General features: G+C 31.2%; 1 pseudogene; it reads left to right on the top strand.

Moving 5' to 3' along the window:
* Positions 1 to 21,750, top strand: part of LOC149535590 (kinesin-like protein KIN-7K, chloroplastic) — a 190,609-nt pseudogene that overhangs the window by 121,584 nt on the left and 47,275 nt on the right.

Here is a 21,750-nt window from a genome sequence, read left to right as displayed (position 1 = left end):
TGTCATCAATACACTATTTCATCAATTGCATAGCTAATCCTTATACTTCATTACAACATCATAACTTCAACCCTTGTCTAGGTACTCTAGTTACATCTTATTGATTGCCACCTCCTTGTCAATCAACCAACTTATAGTATGTGGATCGCTAAAGCAATTGTCATTCCTACAAGTAGCAAGTTTGACATCAATGACAAAACAATGATTGAAAATATTCTTTACCAGTTCCATTACTCTTCATTCATGAGTTTGTCAATTATTTCCAACAGAAAGAACCAAAAACATGAAAATGAATGAAAACTTCATATTTAAAGGAAAATTGCACTTTCCATGGAAAATATGTTCACAAATGGCAACCATCTAGTAATCTCATGCATAAAATCAACAAGATAAGCATGAATTAAATTGAAAGGAAGAAGAAGTCTACTTACATGAAGATTAAGTTGCAAATATGAAGGAAAAATATGCTCCAATATTTGAAAAATTCTTCAAAAATGGTAAGACCTTTTCCAACTTTGCAAATTCAAATGGGAGTGGGCAGCAAAAAAGGAGAAATTGTGGGAAGATGCCAAAACGTACCCTAAAAAAACTCCATATTCCAACATTTTTGAAGATGTATGCTTGCAACACATTTTTGGCAAAAAATATTTTTCTTCATGTTGCAAGATCAAAACATTTTCGATCATTAAACTTCAAAATGTGAACTCCAATGCAATGCAATCCCCAAGAAGGGTATAATATAGTGGCAAATATTCATATTTTGGTGAATTCAACATTTGTGTAGTGTTGTTTTTGGCAATTTGTGGAGCCATTCTATGGCGGCTCAATCACCAAGCTTTGTCGAGTTTTTTGGATCTCTTCTCCTTGTAATCACCAAACAAGCTGTGCATTTGAGTTTTTTTAAGGATATATTCACCTTTCATGATGCCGACCAAGTAATGGTAATGGACACCATGTTTTCTAGGTTTCATTGTTACATTTTTATGTGGTATTAGGGAATTCGCTAGTAGCCTAATAGTTGTTTGTTTTTCCATGGGGGAGTTGGCTCATTTCAGTTTCACTTTATGACAAGTGCTAGGGTCAGCTTGTTTCGCCTTATTGCAATTGAAATTGATTCATATAAATTCCAACTGGAAGTTACTATTTTCCCAAGCAATGAAATGTTGATAAAATCCACTGGCACTCTTTCAAATTTCTCTAGGCTGCATATCTTTGATTTTATCTTCTTCTCAAGTAAAAGTGTTGTAGATTTCGAGCACAACACATCACAGGCACAACTCAAAGATCACTTCTAGCTTCCATTTCATAAAACCTACTCCAAAAATCATTGCTATCCCTTGGTAAGAGAGTGAAACTTCACCTCCTAATTTGAAATAGAATGGTATTGTTTGAATTTTGAAATGGAATGGTATTGGTTGCATATATAATTTCATTACATTCTATTCATGGCTACTATAGACTGTACAACAATGTGTTCTTTCTATTTTAGTTTGCCCCCATTTGGTTGACCTTTATAGTGAGTTTGAAAAAAATAGTTTTTAGCAGATTTGACCATGTGATTAAGCTTTGCCTAATATCAGGTTTCCTTATTGCCATTCACCTGCTACTAGTTTGCTTTAGAAATAGAATGGTTTTTCTCTCTACTTTGCTCTATGATGCCAGAGATATATGTTTTGTTTGACCTTAGACTAGGTGAAGCAAGATTCGTCCACAAGTACATTACAATCCTTTTACAACTAGGAAATCTTACATGAAGGTGTGATGAAATTCAACCAAGTTGTGATCATTTTACCATATCTAGTGCATAGAAAGCACTTACTAAAGTTCTTGTTAACTCTGTATTCAGTATTGTTGGCATTTTAACTTGATCATTTCAGTGTGACACAAATTGAAATGGATGTGCAATAGAACTTATCTTCACATTAGATGATGAAGTTCCCTATAAATAAACACTAGCCTAATGTGAACAATATATACTTGCTATGTACAATCTATAGAGTATTGTGTAGGGTGGTTTATGCTTATTGTAAATAAAACTAAAGGGATATCTTTTGGATTTACCTTGGGAAAAGGCAGCACAATTTTTAATACAAAGTAAGACAGAGTATTTTTTGATTGAAGAAAACCCTTTGATAATTGCATCATTACATTGTTCAGCTAAATTTAGAGGTTAAGCAGTGCAAGTATACATAATGATCAAATATGATTAAAGAATGCATTTGACTAGGTAAATTTGAAGAGGGGAGTGTCACATAGGTATTCCAAGTTCAATTTATCCATAAACATATGCAAAGAACACTAAAAGCCAAACAAACTAAGTGTATCGGAAGCTACAATTACAAACTTAATGACTACTATAACATAAAACCTTTAGTAATTGTTAAGTTAGATTTAATTTACAAATCTACAAATGACATGTAATACAACTTTTCAACAATAATTTAGAAGCAAAAAATGACTCATAAAATCACAAGCAACATATAAGACAACCCTTCAACAATGGATTGGAAGCAAAAAAAAATGCATATAAATTCTATTGAATGAATACTAAAAGTAAATTCCAAATTATCAAAAGAGAACCCTAGCCAAGTGTGAAGAAGACTCATTCATAATTTGTTATGATCTATTGTGTGAGAAAATAAAAAGCTATGGCTTCTACTCAACCATAGATTGCTTACATGCAATGGAAGCTTTTTTTCAACATTCTATCCAATTATTTCAAATTTGAACTCAAACAACCACTAGTTAAAATACTGGTAGAAATTTCTAAAAGCTAATAGTAGAACTCACATCGCTTGCATGAAAAAGAGATCCAAAGATAGAGTTTTAAATATAAATGTAAAAATGCATATAAGGCTGAAATTGGATATTGCTAAAAAAAGTGCACGCTATAAATAACTCTAGCTAAAAATAGACTTTGTAGAATATGTTTTTTTCTTTTCAAAATTGATGATAGCTAAAACAAGCATAAACTAATCTAATGCTTTTTGAAATTAAACTACTAATAGGTGGCTCTAGAGTTGATTCTAATGAAATTTTGATGAGGCTTTTCTTCTAGTTGACCATTTGATGCTTTGAATCTAAACACCTTTCTATTGAACTCTTTGCATCAAACATTTAACATAACACTCACAACTTTGAATACTCAAGGAATCACTCAATGATGATTTACATGTTCTTAATATCTAAAAGCCCTACATACATGACATGAAAATATGTTTTTTATATTGAAATTCTGCAACCTCTTCATAAAGGTGACTAATTTCACTAACATGAAATATTTTTTTGGTGAAAGTTACTAGTGAAATTAGTGATCTGCAATGAAGGTAATGTTTTCATAAAAACTGAGGTCTGGTGCTAAAAAACCTACTGAAAAGATGATAAATTTGCTCTATACTCATGAGAATCCAACTATTTGGGTTTTGCACTCTGCACTGCATTTTGTCTTTGTATACTACTTATTAATATCTAGTTAGATTTGTGTGGGAAGTTATGACCATTGTGGTACATATGTTAATCTATTAATACCTTGTTACATTGCTTAAATAAAACTAGTTGGCCCTATTAGTGGCAGACATCTATACGTAGCCACAGGTTTCAAATTGAAAGTATACATTCTCATATTATTGGTACATGTTGATATAAGCCAATTGTAGTTTTTCATTAAATTTGAATATGTGTGTGTGTGTGTGTGTGTGTGTGCGCGCGCGCGCACGTGCATGTGTCTATATATGTATTTGTCTCATGTGTTAAAATTTGTTCTGCTTGTTTATATGTGTGTCTTTATAAACAACCTTAACTTTTTTCCTTTTTTTTTAAATATCTCCTATATGAGTGTGCACATTATGTAGCATTTTAGAACTCATTAAACTAACTAGAAAATTGAGTTCAACATTTTGTGCAATGATCTTGACTTTTCAAATAGACTTTTCTACTTTTTATGCAAATTTTCTAATGTAGCATTGTATGTAAATATCAATCCTTACATGTTGTTGTAGTTTCACTTGGTTTCACACTAGGGCCTTGAGTTCATTATACTCAGTCATGACCCTAGGTTGTACAAATTGCGAGTCAACTATGTCATGCCCAAACTACGAGGCAAAAACACACAATTTTTTTTTAAAATTTATTTTATAATTAATAATTAATAATTAGAATGCCCTAAGTTGATGAGTTTGCAAACAAAGTGAAAGAAGAGGTTCTCTACATTGTTAAACTAATACTGTCGTTATTAAATTGATATCGACAAAGGTTATGTTATTATATTAACTTAATCAGTATGTGAAAATTATTTAAATAACAATGTAAATGAATTTGGGTTTAGATTAATAGAAAAATCTAATCAAATAAAACCTACATTTAAACTTACTTTAAATAGCCAATTAACCTTTAAATTAAAACTAATTAATATTAAAAAAGAAAAACTAAATTAACATGAAGATTAAAACCAACTAAATTTACATTTACAAACTTAAACAAAACTATATTATAATAACAACTAACTAAATCTAAATTTGATCTACCCATATACAAAATAAGTGACTAATCTTTAAATAAAACTTAACTTTAATACATACAAATCTTATCCTAAACTAACACATTTTTAAAACTTAATTAAAATTAAAGCTAACTAACTAAAACATGCTAATAAACTAATACTACTAATATATATATATATATATATATATATATATATATATATATATATATATATATATATATATATATATATATATATATATATATATATATATATATATATATAAATTTAAACAAATGACTTTACACAAATAACATAAGTTATGACTAACTTAAAAATTTAAGAAATTAAACTAACTTCAAACTAACTTAATTTTAACAAAACTTAATTTAAATCCTTTTAATAATTAAAATAAACTAACTTTAATTTAAATATTATTTACAATACCAAACTAAACTACATTTTAAAATACTAACTAAATTAAATCTAAAACTAATTTAAAATATATATATATATATATATATATATATATATATATATATATATATAACTAAACTAACTTATTTTAGACAACCTACTGACCAATAATGATAATAGCTTCCTTAATACATAAAGCTTTGCTAAATACTAAAACATCTAATGTTTCGTCAAATTAACTTTAATAACTTTTGATATATGAAGCATCTTACAACTCAAAGCTAATATTAATTAATAAATATATTTAATTAAAACACAAACAATCATTCTATATTATTCTACATCATTTCATCCTCTTTATACTTACTCCATAATTAAAATAATATAGGAAAATACTCATATAATTCTTAAGTTAAACGAAATAATAGAACAATTAGCTTAGCTAATTAATTTTCAAATAAAAAGCTAACACAAAATAATTTCTAATACTAACCTATAGTAATTATCACTTTATTGAAACTAACACTAGCTTACAACTAAATTAATTTAAGAACTTTATTTAAAACATACAAACTTACTTTAACACTAACATAAATCCTAAAACTTAAAATAACTTAAATTATCTTTAAACCAACATAAATTTAATACTAAACTAAATTACATTAAAATTTACTAACATTGTGAATTTTTAAAACTAATCCTAAAATAAACTGTTAAATAATATAACAAACTTAAATTAAAAACCTTTTTTTTTTTTTTTTTATAATAAAAATAACAAACTAAACTTAAATTTTAATACTATCCTAACTACCCCTACATCCCCTAAAACCTACTTTCCCTCCCACACAAACTAGCGCAAACTAACCTATGACTGCTAAGCAGCCCATGTGGGCCCTCTTCCCAACATCTGCTCAAGGAAAACAAAGAGGGTGGTATGTTTTGGAAAGGGTTTAAATAATAAACAAAGACTTTGAAAAAAAACTACATACAAATCGCCCACCATTTTTCAAGTAACTTCCTGTCACAATATCCAATGCTACCAAAATAATGAGGGTTGCAAGGTGTCGTCATCCTTCAAAAGTAATTTGCTTTTATAGTCAAAGTTGCCTACGCCATGAGGTTTAAATGTAAAAGTTTTGTGGCTGGATTAAATATTATTATTTTGATAGGATAAGATAAGGAACATAGATATTTATATTTCTATTATTTAATTAATATTCTTGTTTCTTTTTCTTTTATAAATTGAACTTTTCTATAAAGCTAAAAGGAATAATTAAAGAATCTTTCAAGATTCTCTGTTGAAGAGAAATAAGTAATCTTCTTCCATACAAAATCCAAAGACATTTGCTCTAGGATTTTTTTTTTTTTTTTTTGTGTCATATTTTTCGAAGTGTAAATTTTGAAGTTGGTTTATTAACCAAGAGGGGATTTTTTTTAAAAAAAAAGGTAAATGTATTAGGACTTGCTACAAACTAAACATACCAGGAATTTGAATAATCCGTTTTATTCAATAATGCAATAATTTTTTGATTCTAATAATCATGAAAATTGAATCTACATGCATGATCATAATTTTCGTTTTCAACATATAAGAAAACTTGAAATTTTGCCAATTTAACATCATCATTATTTCCATTCTATTTTTGATGTGCATCCATCTAAATTAAAATTACGATTAAATCACATGATAAACAATTATACTCAATCACCAATTTTATTGGCAAACCTGATTCAAAGGCTCAGCCGGGAAAGAACCAGGAAGAAAACCCGGCTTCATTGCCATTACAACAAAGTTTGAAATACAAATTACATAGGATATCAATCCCAAATTACAACAATTTAATTGAATTTTCTTCGTGACCCTCATCAAGGGATTCATAACATTTTTTGCAACATATATCTAGAACCATGGAGGGAACAGAATCTGATCAGGTGACCACAAGCATGACAAAGAAACAATTCAAACATGCATATTCATTCAAGGTTTTCACAATAGGATTCAAAATGAATCAAAACTAGGGAAAGGTGGATTTTTCCAATAGGAGATGTCAGACACAACACCAAACTAGGTGCCCAATCGGGGCTATAAATCAAGAACTTCCGTTCTTCCATTCTTACATGCCAAAACTCATACGTGGTTTGTGCTGATAGGTAGGGGCCCATAAAACCCTACCCTCTCTCCCTCTTCTCATCCTGAGAAGAGACTCTGCACTGGTTGGAGTCCAACTAAAAAGACCTTTCCCAAAATTGGTCACTTCTGCCCTATCCAAGGGTGAGTAATACCAAAACACCCATACAAGAAAGCTTCAAAATTGCAAACATAAACATGAAAGGAAATAATTCAAAATAACATGGTTTTCAAATCAACCCAACATACCCACAAACATACAAGCATTCAAACAACAACAAGGTAGCATAGCATGAAACAAACATGAAAACTTGAACAAGGGAGATGAGAATTCCTACCTGCACAAAGAGGTAATGGCAAGTGAACAAGTTTGAGTAGAGCTTTTCCCTTCCTTGCTTCAATCTTCCAAGACTCCTCTCTAAATGTAGAGTTTGGGTAACCACCTCTACTACTCCAAGAAGGGCCTCTAAATAAGCCTCAAACTCAACCACCAAAAGGATCAATAACTTCACCCACCCACCTACAAATCTAGAAGCTCCTAACTCAACCCACACTATCGTTAATCACTAAGTGGAGGTGAGGTGATGAAACTCATGGTAGCCATAGTCAATTTTCGCACAAAGGCAAAAAGAGACTTTTTGAGTGACCTCAAAAGTCAATAAAAGGGGCTTACGTGTTGGAAAAGACCCCCAACCCATACCCATACTCCTTGGGCATAAATATTTCATGTTTTAAAGCCTTAGGAATAGGTTTGGAACCAAACAAAAGCTAGGAAAAAAATTAAGGACCATCTAACAACTCTAACAATGCAGATTAAGCACTAATCCAGATTAAGGGTGACTAAACTCGATTAAGAACCAAATTAGCAAAAGATACTAACTTAATCTGACTTAGGTCCAAAGGTTACATAGCTAACCCTAATTAGCACACTAAAGAACATAAACAATTCACGAGTGTCAAGCGACACTAAAAGAACATCGTTACGAACATTAACATTCACTGAACACAGAAAGATACTTACATACATCTCACAATACAATACTTGAATTATGAACAACAAGGTTTCCAAAATTATCACATAGAGATCAGTTCTATTCCTTCGTCAGTTTTCTCAGCTAAAATATCTGTACACTCATTGCACACATCAGTAGTCCCCTAAAATCACATGTACATATATATATATATATATATACATATAAGAAATTCACATAAATTGAAACATACATCAATGAGGGTTTCTTTCATCCTACTTATATCCTTAATCATAAAGATTCCAAAATCAATGTGTTAATCCTACATTTACTTATTTTGTCAACATACATGTTCATAAAGCATTAAATAATGAACTCAAATATCTTAAAGTAACATCACACAACATGAAATAATATAATATGTTCTAAGCATCAGATAATGTCTCAACATCTCGAGTCGTGAGTATCAAAATAATAGTGTAACAACTATGCTACAAAGGGTCAGGGCGAGGCCTCACAAACTAGCTTAGTCTAAGTACTTAAGTGTAGGTTCCACAAGCTTATTGTTGAGTCTCTCAGTTATGATTACTCCTGATAAGGAAGGAAAGGATGCTCCTTATCTTTTGAGTTATTGAAGTCAAGATAGTGATGCCCAAACCTTATGATTTGAAATATAGTGTGCGGGGTACCTTGAAGACTTGAAGTGTAATGCCTATATTTTTTTTTATGTATGTAGTGAGAATTTAAATTTCTCTATTTTCTAGGAATAGTTGATCAAGGGTTGACTTTTTCACCTGGTTATAAGTGCCTACCAAATTATAGACTTGGATAGTGACAACTATGGAAGTATGCATTGTGCATATTGCATATTGCATGTGTGGTGTAATAATTTGGAATTTGTTTCCTATATTTTAGGCTAGATTTTGAATTACAGAGTTGCTTAAAGAAACCCAAGCTTGATTTTGCACTTTGAAATTCATTTACGTAGATACTCACCCATACAGAGGATTTAAACTCTAAAAGTTTTCTTGTTTAGGTTTACATTTTGAACCAATGTATGCAAAGATCATTTTGAAGTTAGAAGATGATATTCTTTGCTTAAGTATGTTGTGTACCAATGACTTCTTGACTAATTTGAAATATCATCTTTCCTTTCCATGGGAGACACTTGTATAGGGCTTTTATTTAGTTTGATTTTTTGTTCTACAAACTACTTTTGTTAGGTGCACCCCCATAACAAGAAACTTTTGATTTAGATTTAGAAAAGTTAAATAAGTCATTCAAGGGCACCCTAATTAATGGGTTTTTGAATTTTGACTTTTTTCCTTTGGACTACCTATAGAAAACTCTACATAGAATGTGATATGATTCACAGAACTAAAAAATTAAGTCACTTGCAAAGTGATTTTATAGACCTAGAATCTCTTTCCTAGCAACCACAGTTACACAACCCATAATAAAATAGACTGACCTAATTAATTACACTGCAATAGCCACATTTCCAATAAATGGTAGACATGACAAAAATTCTTGAATTATTTGAACTTTAATTACTAACATAAATTGTTTAGGGTGTCATCTTTGTTACTCTTTTATTTTTAGGATCAATTTGGATCCTTTTGCCTCAATCTAATATTGAATGCTACAAAGTGTAAAATCTCTTGACTCTACAAAGTCCTTTTGATGAAATCTAATTGATTTCTCCAATCCACCTAGGATAGGTCTCTCACTGTTTAAGATAGACTCCCGATTCTAAACTCAAGAATTCTACCAAGGAGCCCTAGAATTAAAATAATTAAAATGCCAATGCATTCCTTGATAACATATTCCTTGATTGGTTTTACTTCTCAACTTCTTCTCCTTACTATCCATAACTTCATTTAGAACCAAGACCAACTTGTTGTCTTCACCAAGAGGTTGAAGTTTTAATGAAATGAACTTTCAGTCTTTTTGCCTTAGTGCCTTTTTTAGGTGTAATAGATGGAAAATTTATGTATCTTGATGCTCTTTGGTAGGTTCAGTTCATATGTTATGTACCTATTATTTGGTAGATGTTGTTTTACATAATAAGATTAATGAACAACCATATTTGCCTTGTATTAGAACATGATCAAAATTTTAGTAAACATTAACAAATATATAGGCTTTGAGAAGTCACAAATGCATAGAAGCATCCTAGGAAGAAAAGTCAATTTGAAGAAATTTAATCAAAGAATTAATTGAGTAAAAGTCTAAAATTAATTTTATTGATTCACCCCCTCTAAGTAGTAAATTTGTGTTTTGCCAAAAAGACCTAATCAGTCTCAGCATGAGCAGATTCTATCATTAGAACATGTGGCTAGTTGGAGCATTGAGATGGAAAGTTGTTTTGTTTCAATAGGGTATGCCCTTTGTTGGGCTATTTAGAATAGTTATATTATGCCTATGCCTTCTTTGAACTTTCATTGATCCTATAGATAAAAATGATTGTAAATACAATTCTTAAGCCAAAACTACTTAGTCATGTTGTTTCTAATTTTAGTTGGATTGTATATTTTGGTTTATGCAAAAAAATTGATGTATATTTTGGTAGACAACGTGCAGGTGAGAGATTAGTGTTACAATCTTGCAACACCTTACACATAAATTAGAATTCTAGAGAAAGCGTAAAGGACCATGGTAGGAAATAATTTCTTTATACTTCATAGTATTGCTATTATTAATTAATTTCAATTCCTAGTCTAAAACTACTACTACTGATTCTCACTTCTCAAGGAAGTAAATGGATAGTCAGTGGATTAAGATGTTAGGGGAGGGTGAGCCTCTAACTAATACTACTTAGTCTCAGGGAAGTGAAACTGAAGGGGTTGTCAATGGAAGGCTACATGTTGACAAGGATAAGACCCCCAAGGGAAGTGAAGGGATTAATCTTACATCAAAATGCCCAAAAATTAGAGATACTACTATAAAGGCTTTCTTTGGAATTGACAATGTTTCTGGTCCACCACCTTGTGCAACTAGAAGTGCAAAAAGAAGTCACAATAGCTCACCACCACCAAAAGATGGGGTTGTTATTCAGTTAAATCAAAATTCATGAAATGAGGATAACAATGTTCGAACAACAGACAATGTTGTAATAGAAGATAATATTGATGTTGGTAGGAACAAAAGAAAAAGGAATGTAAAAATGGGGTTGGAGTGGGAGATGAAAAGGAATTTCTAGGTTGATTGGGTAGAAAAGTATTGGTTTATTGAACCAGTCACAAATAATGATGAACCACCAACAGAATGCAGGTGTACAATTTGTACCTAGAAAACTAAAAGAGAGAAAAAGTTTTATCTAAAGCTCAACACTATAGAAAAACATATTGGTAAGGTTTATGAAAAACAAATCATAGATGGAAAGGAAGTAACAGCAGTGAGATGGAAATCAAAGGAAGAATGCCTTCATGTTAAGTATGCCATAGAATATGAAGAGCATTTCAAGAAAATAGCGGTAATTGGTAGTGGCAATCCAATCAAGGCTGGGCTTCAACATGTAGCCAATGATGCAAACTTGGCAATAACAAGTGTTATTTTCCATATTCTATCTAGAGGGCATCCTATGAGAGACTTTTTAGAATATAGTAATTTATTATCTTTTTTGAGAGTTCCTCACTATCGTATGTCACATTGGTCAATATATGTTGGATGGGAAATGGAAAATTGTCTTGCTGAGGTGGAAAAGTAAATGTACAGGAGAAAGTAAAAGAGCCCAAGTTCATTTCATTATCCTTAGATGAAGTCACTATAGTAGATAACACTGCTTGGGTTTGTATGCATGTATATACTGTAAAAGAACATGTCTGTCAACCTCATCTACTTTATGTTCCTAAAATGATGGCTAATTCAACTACAAAAAATTTATATTTAGAAGTTAAGAAATCTTTGAATGAAATTGCTAGTATGGATGACTTGATAATTGCCAAGAAGTTTGTGTGTGTTGGAGCTGATGGAGCTACAGTAATGCAAGGGCAAAGGAATGGTCTTTGTGCAAGATTACAAACTAGTATTGCACCTTACATACTTGGCATATACTACATGGCCTACCGAATGAATTTAGCATATAATATTGTAAGTAGTTTTCCTACTGTGTCAAAAGTTTAAGATCTAATCTACGAGCTCCACTCCTACTTTTGTAGAAGTCCTAAATATTTCGCAGAGTTTAAGATTTTTTTTGAGGGAGTTACAATAGGAAATAAGATTCTTAAGGATGTTGAGACCAGATGGATATATTTACATGGACCAGCAGAACAAGTTCTAGCAGAATATCAATCCTTGATTGGAGTTATATATGACCAATGCCTTACAGTAGAAAAAGCTCCTAATTTGTTAAATAAGTTAAGTGATATACAGAGCCTATTATATTTAGCCAGTCTTCTCCCTATGCTAGATTTAATGAACAAACTTGTTAAGAAAGCCCAAGACAAAACTATGTATATTCATGAGTATAGTGATTTGCATAAAATGACATGCATGGCTCTGGATTCTTTGTATTCAGATCTCACAAGTCATAGCCCAATTTTTTCAAGGTGGGAGATGATTACAGATTTGAATCATGCTGAGAATTTTTTATGATTCAATACAAAAAAATGAGCTATGTATGTTTGTGAAAGGATTTCAAATACCAATGCACCAATCTAAGACAACCAAGAGAGGCAGAGTACTACTAGTTAGAAAGGATGATTTTGACAAGATTGTTAAATCTGTTAGTGAAAATATGAAGTCTATTTCCTACCAACTTTCAAGTGAGATTCATGAAATATTCCCTTGAGAAGAAATTCTTGAAGCCATGAGTTGTGTGTTTCCTCAATTTTGGAAACACTTTGGAGATAATCCAAGTGATGCAAAGTTGTTTCATAGTAAGCTTGACGAATTGATAACACAGTTTTCAAAGCATACAGATTGTAATGGACAACCAATACAAGGAATCTTAGATTCAAATAATCTTAAAAAACAATGCAAACATTTTGCATTGTGTATGAAACACCAGATGGAAAACTTTGAGAATCCATTTGATCCTGGTGCAATAACAAGGCTCTAGAAAAGGATAAATCAGAGTGAAGTATTGCGTACTTCAATATCAAAATATTTCAAACTTTTTGATTTATGTCAAACAATGATATTAGGGTCAGTGGAAGATGAGAGAGTTTTCAGCACATTGGGGTTTTTGAAATCAAAGGTTAGAAACAAACTAAACAAAAATTTGGAAACTTGCTTGAGGTTGTTGGTAACTCAATACAATGTTAGAGATTTTCCTTATGATATGTCCTTGGCCATTTGGAATTCTACACATGAAAGGAAAGGCCTTTGTAACACTTCAAAAGATGGTGGTGCTACTGCTGATTCCAACATAAATGATGAATTTAGGTCTTAGAGTCATAACAAAGATGATGATTTTATGGATTTTTAATACCCGACTCAAAATGAAGAGGAACCTATTAGTACTAGTCAGTTTCAGGATTTGGAGTCCATATGGGATATAGAAGCATCACATTTGAGACTGAATCAATGAAGTGATTTAACATTCAATTCTAAGGTATTTATAGCTATACTCTACTTCAGTTCTTCCATATTTAGTCATATTACAATTACAATTTACAAAACATGACATTATTAAACATGGTTTCCAATAGATTAAAAAATTGTATTAATGCTTTATTAAACATGGTTTCTAATACATTATTAATCTATATAATTTTAGAGGTTACTAAGGCGGTAGTTTTCTGAATTGCGTGTCTTTGTTGGTCCTATCTTCAAGAATGTATTAGATACTGAATAACATGTGGGCTAATAGTTTGGCCATTTTTTTAAAATTTGATGTATTCTAAAGAGTGACCATCTTTTAGGCTAAGTCTATTTTTTTGTTGTTGTTAGTACTAACTTCATTCTCTTGTCAGGCCTTTTTCTTTCTCCATTTTCTAAATTCTTCTCTATCAGTCATGTTGCATTTCGTACCATTCCCATGCTTATATTGCTGTGAACATTATGATTAGTTGGGCTGAAATAATATCTACTTTTTCTCTATCATTTTTGCATACTAATATGCTACCACTATTATATAAAAGGACAACATTAAAATCATGGGTTATTTGGTAATGAGACCATGGTGATGGGCTTATTGCATACATGTTGTTGTTATTGTTGTACTATCATTTTTTGTTGTTGTGCTTTTTAAATGACACACCATTGAGGCATATGATTGTTCAATACATATAGGTACATGTGTATTAGTATGTGCCTTTTTTGGATGCATATTTGTTCCATACGTATGACTTTCCAATGCACTTAAATTGTCAGGAGTATGGAACATATGTCCAACCATTAACTGAGGAATCTAGAAAAGAAAATAAACCTTAAAGTACATTAATTTTTTCAATCAATTGTTGATGCAAAGGTGATGTGTGGTATCCATCCTCATCACATTAGATAGCAACATCTAAACAACTTTGCAACACTCCTCACTTCCAATGTCCCCTCAAAGAATTGTCTTGTTGGCTACCCCAAGTATACCTAATGCTCCCCAAACACCATATCTTTTCCCAAGGCTCCAACCTTCATTCCAACTTCATGAAACATCTTCACATGGCCTTTCCACCATGTTCCATCTAACCATTCAATCTAGACAATTGATCAGTTACCCAACATTCACATCTAGCCCTTAAAGCTAGTAGCACTCACCACTCACTATTTTGGCTTTTCCTCCAATATTCCCCAAAAAAATATGGAAACACAAAAATTATTAAGATACCCTTTTAGGATCAATATAGCCTCCCTAAGTTTCAATATCAACTCTTTTGGACCATACCCAAGATCCAATACCCCTATTGACACCAAACAAGGCCTAATTCTCTCCCATTTTCAAAGAAACTCATAACTCCACTTACTCTCTTGTCTCCAAACATTGAAACAGTCTTTCTAGGGCTCATAAAACAAGATATTTTGAAATCCCCAAGGTTTTATCAGGAATCTAATTCATTTTCTGCCAAACCCTTTATTCTAGTGTCACTAAACTAGGGCCTATTCAATAGGACCTCTAACCTTACTTCCAAATGAAAATAACTACTCAAACACTTCATTACTGATCCTCCCATAGCCATTCCATAACTAAATCACCTTTTTCCATATATCAAATTAGTTTCATAATGACTGGTGTATCTATAGGCTGGTTCTCTATTAGTGACCACACCCTTTTATCATTCTTCCACTTCATTTCATTGTCTCCTGCATTAGATTAATATAATAAAAGGATCATATAATAAATTTTGTTCTCTCCCACCAATTATAGACACCATAGAGGGTGGGAGAGCTATCTCATACAAAACAAAACTTCAAAACACAAAATTGACTGTGTTTAACAAGTCACTGTCTTGAATATACCAATCCTTGGTTCTAGAACTAAACCACAATAAAATGACAAAAGGAAAGAAAATTAATGTGAAATGAAACTAATACAATAAATTATATCATTCTCATGCCATGATCACATTGCAATTTATCATTAGAACACGTTGTTCTAGACTGTACCTGTAGAATAGTGAATGGAATCTGCAGAAAACTTATTTGTATTTATTGATTGAAAATATTTACATTGCTCTCTATTCCACCATCATCTCTACTTTCTTCTAAGTATTCCTACCTCCCTTCTATAAAACCAAACAATACTAAACAACCACTACCTAACTGTAATAATTAGTTATCTGGCTGTTGCTAGTCAGTTATAAACTAAATTTTGTTGTCTAAGTTGACACAAAGTGTCAACTTTGACAACTTACAACCATTTATGATATTACTTTATTACCTTAACCTTTTTAAAGGTTTAGAACTTCACTAACCCCTCCAAACACACTAAAACCCCTTACAAGCCTTACTAGGCCTAACTTGCCAATATGGGCAAACTACAACTTTTGAGCACTCTTGGTGCTTTTACAACTTTTAATTGATCTTAGAGACCATATTACATTTATTTTGGATCTTATAGGCCTTTAGATCCCAAAACCAAACTAGGTTCAATAAAATGACCCTCATGAGCCTCCTAGGTACACTTTGACCTTACAGTGCCCTAGCCTCTATTACATTGCCTTTATAATTTAGGCTTCAATACATCAATTAAAAAAAAATAGACCCTAGGTCCAATTACATTCAAAATTTGATCTTCCTAGATCATTAAACCAAATGACCCTCTCATCATGCTTTTTTTGCCATCGTGCCCTGCACCAATTGTTAGACAAGTTTAAACATCTTGAATTGTTAGGAAAGACACTATATTGAGAATTATAATTCCTATCTTAGAATTAAGGAACATATAATCTTTGAAAGAGAGCCAACAATCATAGGGATCATTACAGTGGAAAAGTCTTATAGATTATTTGTCATAGTTTCATCAATTGCAAGATAACACTCCTATCGTAGACCACAAAGATTGCAATTTTCACATTTCATACATATCTGAAATAGGAAGGATTAAACTTCAATACAATATTACAAGATCTCTTTAGTTTTTGAAATGCATATATTACCATAAATCTATCTAATAGTAATATTAACTATTCATTGCTAATGCTGAACTACAAAGGAATAAGGTAAAATAACACAAGTATTTTGTTCCAAAGATCTTAGCTATCTATATTGGGTCATCACAGGGGTCATTACAGTGGGAAACTCTTAAAGATTATTTGTCATCGTTTCATTAGCTGCAAGATAACATTCTTGTTCTAGACCACAAAAATTTTAATTTGCACATTTCAGACATATCTAAAATAGGAAGGATTAAACTTCAATACAAGATCTCTTCAGTTTTTGAAATGCATATATTACCATAAATCTGTCTAATAGTAATATTAACTATTCATTACTAATATGAAACTACAAAGGAATAAGGTAAAAGAACACAAGTATTTTGTTCCAAATATCTTAGATATCTATATAGGTATCCTCCTTCAATTTCTATTTTTTAGGTATCCTCTTTGAATTCTTAAGAGCATATTTTACAAATGGTGCAAGTTATGCAATCAATTGGCTTCCTTAGTCCAACATTTTTCTTGACTCAATTGAGCCATATCAATTCTCCAGCGATGGTAGTTTTATGCATGACATGCAACCAAGTATGTGATTGATATAGAACAACATCTTGATTTAAATATTTGAATATGTCAATAGATAGTTACAATGTATGTGTGTCTTTATAGAATCTAAATTTGGTTGATTTATTTTTGTGCATGATTCATGATGATCATTGACTTGGTCTTTGATGTAGGGATGTGATGCCTTTTCTCAGTCTAGACTTGTTAGCAAGAATTACTTATTAATTCATATGGATTTGTTAACAAGAATTACTTGTTAATTCATGCTATGTTGGCCTTGATGACAACTAAATTAATCACTCTTTGTCACCTTTCAATTGTGTGTTTACCAAAGGATTTGATTCAAGAAAGTGACTAAGCTCAGTAAAAAGAGAAACATACATTAAATGAAGTATAAAGTTTTAGTTTTATGGTTATTTGTGATAGATATGACATTTTACAGAATTATATTTGCATATAAATCTATAGTGTTATGTTTTGATCAAGATCTAGAAGGATGTTCTACATGTTTGATAAATCTTCTATGCACTTCCTAATTTTTTTTTCTGTTTTCCATGCATTTTCAAGCATTTTACTGTAGAATTACAATGTTTTTGTCCAAAATATTCATTCTGGACCATGAATTTAGTTTTAGATCTTTCTTGATTCTTTTCATCTCATGATGGTTGCTGGTCTCTGTAGCTTCTAGGGCTTCCTCTATTTTTATGGTACAATGAAGTGTCAAAGACCCCAAAGCCTCCACTTGGCATGTTTTCTTCACTTAATACTAAGGTAGTACCTAGCATATAATTTCCTATAAATAGAGTGATAGATTAACTACACTGATGTGTATACATGATCCATTGCAAGTTAGCTATGGGAAATTGGGTGCTTCTGTTGGGGAGTATCTTATGCTTGCTTGGGTTTATTCATATTCACACTTATATTGCTAGAAGGAGGTCAAGCAACCTAATAATTGGATTTTAAGCTCATGTATTTTTCCATTAGACTTTGTTTGCACTATTTGTGTGCTTGATCTTGGTCTGTGTCCTATTGTTGGAAGGTAATGGAAGGAGAGGTTATATATAGAGCATTTGATTGTAGATGTCCAAGCATTTGACTCCACATGTCCAATTATTGTGAAAAGAGGAAAATGATTCTCAACTTAGATTATATAGTTTGCACCATTACAAATTGATTCCCTTCAAATGTGTGCTTTATTTTCATATAAAATCATTTCTCTAATGGAGAAAAATCTTTAATATAATATCATCTATAATATACCTAGTTTTAAAAAAAGGGGGGGCTTTCTAGCTTGCCTATTTCTTTTCTTCCCATGATGCTTGCTGACCATTGTACATGTGTTTCCACTTCATCATGATAGACAGTACAACCATAATATTTCATAGAGTGATAAATAAATTACAATTTCATACAATTTTTGTCATACTTGTAGGACAACATTTCTAATTTGAGGTCTGGTCTCTAGATCAATTGCAATATTGTATATATCTGATCCTATTGCAAGTCAACAACATGAAATTCTATAGTTTACTTTTATGAAGGTCTTTCAAACATTCTTATGCTTTCTTGGGTTTATTGATATTCACATTTGTATTGCTAGAAGAAGAAGGTGAGGCAGCCTAATAATTGGCTTTTAAGTGCTCTTTCTTTTTTCTTGTTTTGGGTATTTTAGTGTTGTTGATCTTTTTCTATATCCTATAGCTCAAAATATCATTTAGGGAGGAACATGGAGAGATTGTAATCATGGAGGCTTTAGATAGATGATGAATAGGTGAACATTATCTGACCACTAAAGTTCTAGATAATAGCTTCTCTACTAGAAAAAATTCTGAGGTTGATCTCTATAAGTGTGGGTCTTATAATTTTATTTTCAAGAATTAGATCAGCTTCCTATTCTTTGATTGGGAACATATTCTCTGGTGTATCCTTTTGCACTTCACAACTTGAGTTAGGTCACTGTAAAGTTCAGTTCAAATTAACTAGATTGTGTCATTGTGAAGTTCTTGCCAAGTGCTGACTGATACTTTTATTATGTTTTTGTTTGTTTAAGTTAATTTTCTTTCAGCCTAGATACTTAAAATTGTGGGATCATGATAGTTTTATAGTTCTTCTAGATCATGTGGACATGGTTTGCATTCTTATGTGAGATGTTTATATGAAATTATGAATGTTCTTTTGAGAAATGATCAAGCCAACTCAACTCCATGTACTTTAAGCTTTAGATTTTCTTATATCATAATGTGTCAAATATTTGAGAGGTGAATGTTCTATTGGTCTAGGGGTGAATTGAAAAGTTACCATACAATGAAATGATTCACCCAAAAAATTAATATTTTACTATGATAATTATTTTTTGTTTGCCAATGTATACAATTTTTGTGGTTTTAAAACAACACAATTCACCTAGATTTTACACATTGTTCGAAAGATGATGATTGATTCATCAATGAAGATTATAATTTTTTCTTTGTAAAATGAAATTTTTCGCCACAAAAAGTAAATTTTTTTGTCGGGTGTTTTACACCTTTCACCAATTTTTTACACCATTTCTAAAGGGGGAGGGGGGGGGGGGGTTCTTAAAGTATACCTTGTCCCCAAGAGATGCCAAAACAATTTTGTTGGGAGGAAAAACATGCACTAAAAATGGATTTTTTTGCATATTTCTCCAAAAATGTTATCCATCATGAAAGCTTCAAAAATATTTTTGAGGCAAATGAATCCATTTTAGAAGCAAGGAAACTCATTTCCATGCAAAAACATTTCAAATGGAACAAATCCCATGCAAATCAATTGAGTAAAACTCAAGTTATGAGCAAAAATGAAAGAATTTGGAGTTTTTTTTTTCAAAAACGCGCCCTAGGATTGATCTCCAAAAATAATTTTCAGCATGCTAAATCCATTCTTTATGCAAAGAAAATCATTTCCAAGGAAAAAAATCTTGAATGGAGAAGATTTCATGCAATTCCACCAAGAAAATCTCAAGTTATGAGCAAAATTGGGTTCTTGGATGCCAAATGCATGCTTTCCTCTCAAAATTAGACATTTTGGGATGCATAACATATTTTAAAACATGCTTTCCTTCCAAATCAGACCTTTTTAGGTGCAATGCATATTTTAAAATATGCATCAAGTGAAAATCACACCTTTTTGGGTGCAATGCATACTTTAAAATGTGCTTCCAAGTGAAAATCAGACCTTTTGGAGGGGAATGTATATTTTAAAATGCATCTCACTTTTAAGATGCATAAGCATAAAAACTCTACTTTGCATGTCATGACATCAAAAGGGTCCACTTATGGTGAACTTTTTATGTAATGACATCAAAAATGTCCACCAAAGTAAACTTTATATGCAATGGCATGTAAAAAGTTCACTTTTGATGGATTTTACATGTAATTGCATATAAAATGCCTACTTATGAAGCCTTTAAGTCATTTAATTCACTTAAAATTATAAAATTATTACAAAATGGGTCAAAAATAATATTTATTTATCATATTATGAAATATAATACATAAGGATCATTTTAAAGTAACATTTAAATAAGTATTTGATTTTTAAAACCAAAAATTTAAAATGAAACTATATAGTTATATGGTTACTTTAAGTGAAAAATAAAAAAGTAACTCAACTTAAAATTATAACATAAAGTGCACTATAGTCACTTTAAGTTATAAATTTAAAGTAAAAGTAACTTAAAAACATAACAAAAAGTGAGTATAATGTTATATTTTTCAAAAAGTGAATGCCAATTTGAAAATATAACATCATATTTTTACTTTTTATTGTTGCACCTAAAATGTCCACTTTTGAGACACTAAAATGGGCATAACTCTTGACTGACAACTCCGATTGACCTCTAGGTCATACCGAATCAAAGGGAAAAATGAAAGGTATGACATGAGAAAAACCAAATGATTAAAAATAAGCAAACACAAACTCAAAAGAAAAGAATAGACTATGAAGGCTTCAAAAATCAAGCAAAGGCTCGACAAAAAGAAAAATAGAAAAGACTTGACGAAGGCTTTTAGTAAAACAATTTGATATTTGAATTGAAATGGATCAATCGATTCACATTAAGCAATTAAATATCAAATTCAAGCTTAGAGAAATGCAAAACTAGTTTGGAAAATTTTCATGTTGTTACCAACATTTTGTGGTGACAAAATGAAAGACAACAATTGGCTCTATCTGGGGAATGTTACTCATTTGTTCTTGGAAACAAATAGTGACATAGAATCTAGTTCTCTTACTAGCTTTATCCACTCCATTGGGCAATAGAGTCAGGCAACAAAAGAAAAAAAAAACTAAACTAACAACTTAAAAACAAAAACTATATACAAGGGGTACTTATCTAATAATTACTAGAAGTAGTGTTTCAGATGTTGTCCATTGTAAGGTAGTGGCATTGATGTTCCATCACAATATGCAAGCCAAAAACTATTTTTTCCTACAATTGAATGAATTGTTAAAGGACCTCACCAAAGAGAATCAAATTTTCCATGCATTCCTTTTCATTCTCACCTCTTGTCCTAGAGTAAGACAAGATCACCAATTTGAAATTATCAATACTTGGCCTTTTTATCAAAAATAATTTTCACTTGTTGTCAATGAGCAACAAGCATATAAACCAAATTTGTGTTGCTTAAT

The sequence above is a fragment of the Cupressus sempervirens genome, chromosome 10, assembly GCF_028749045.1.
Source record: "Cupressus sempervirens isolate cs-2001-9-10 chromosome 10, ASM2874904v1, whole genome shotgun sequence".
In the NCBI taxonomy this organism is placed as follows: domain Eukaryota; kingdom Viridiplantae; phylum Streptophyta; class Pinopsida; order Cupressales; family Cupressaceae; genus Cupressus; species Cupressus sempervirens.
The sequence above is the reverse complement of the archived record's forward strand: the minus strand, read 5'-3'. Positions and strand labels throughout refer to the sequence as shown.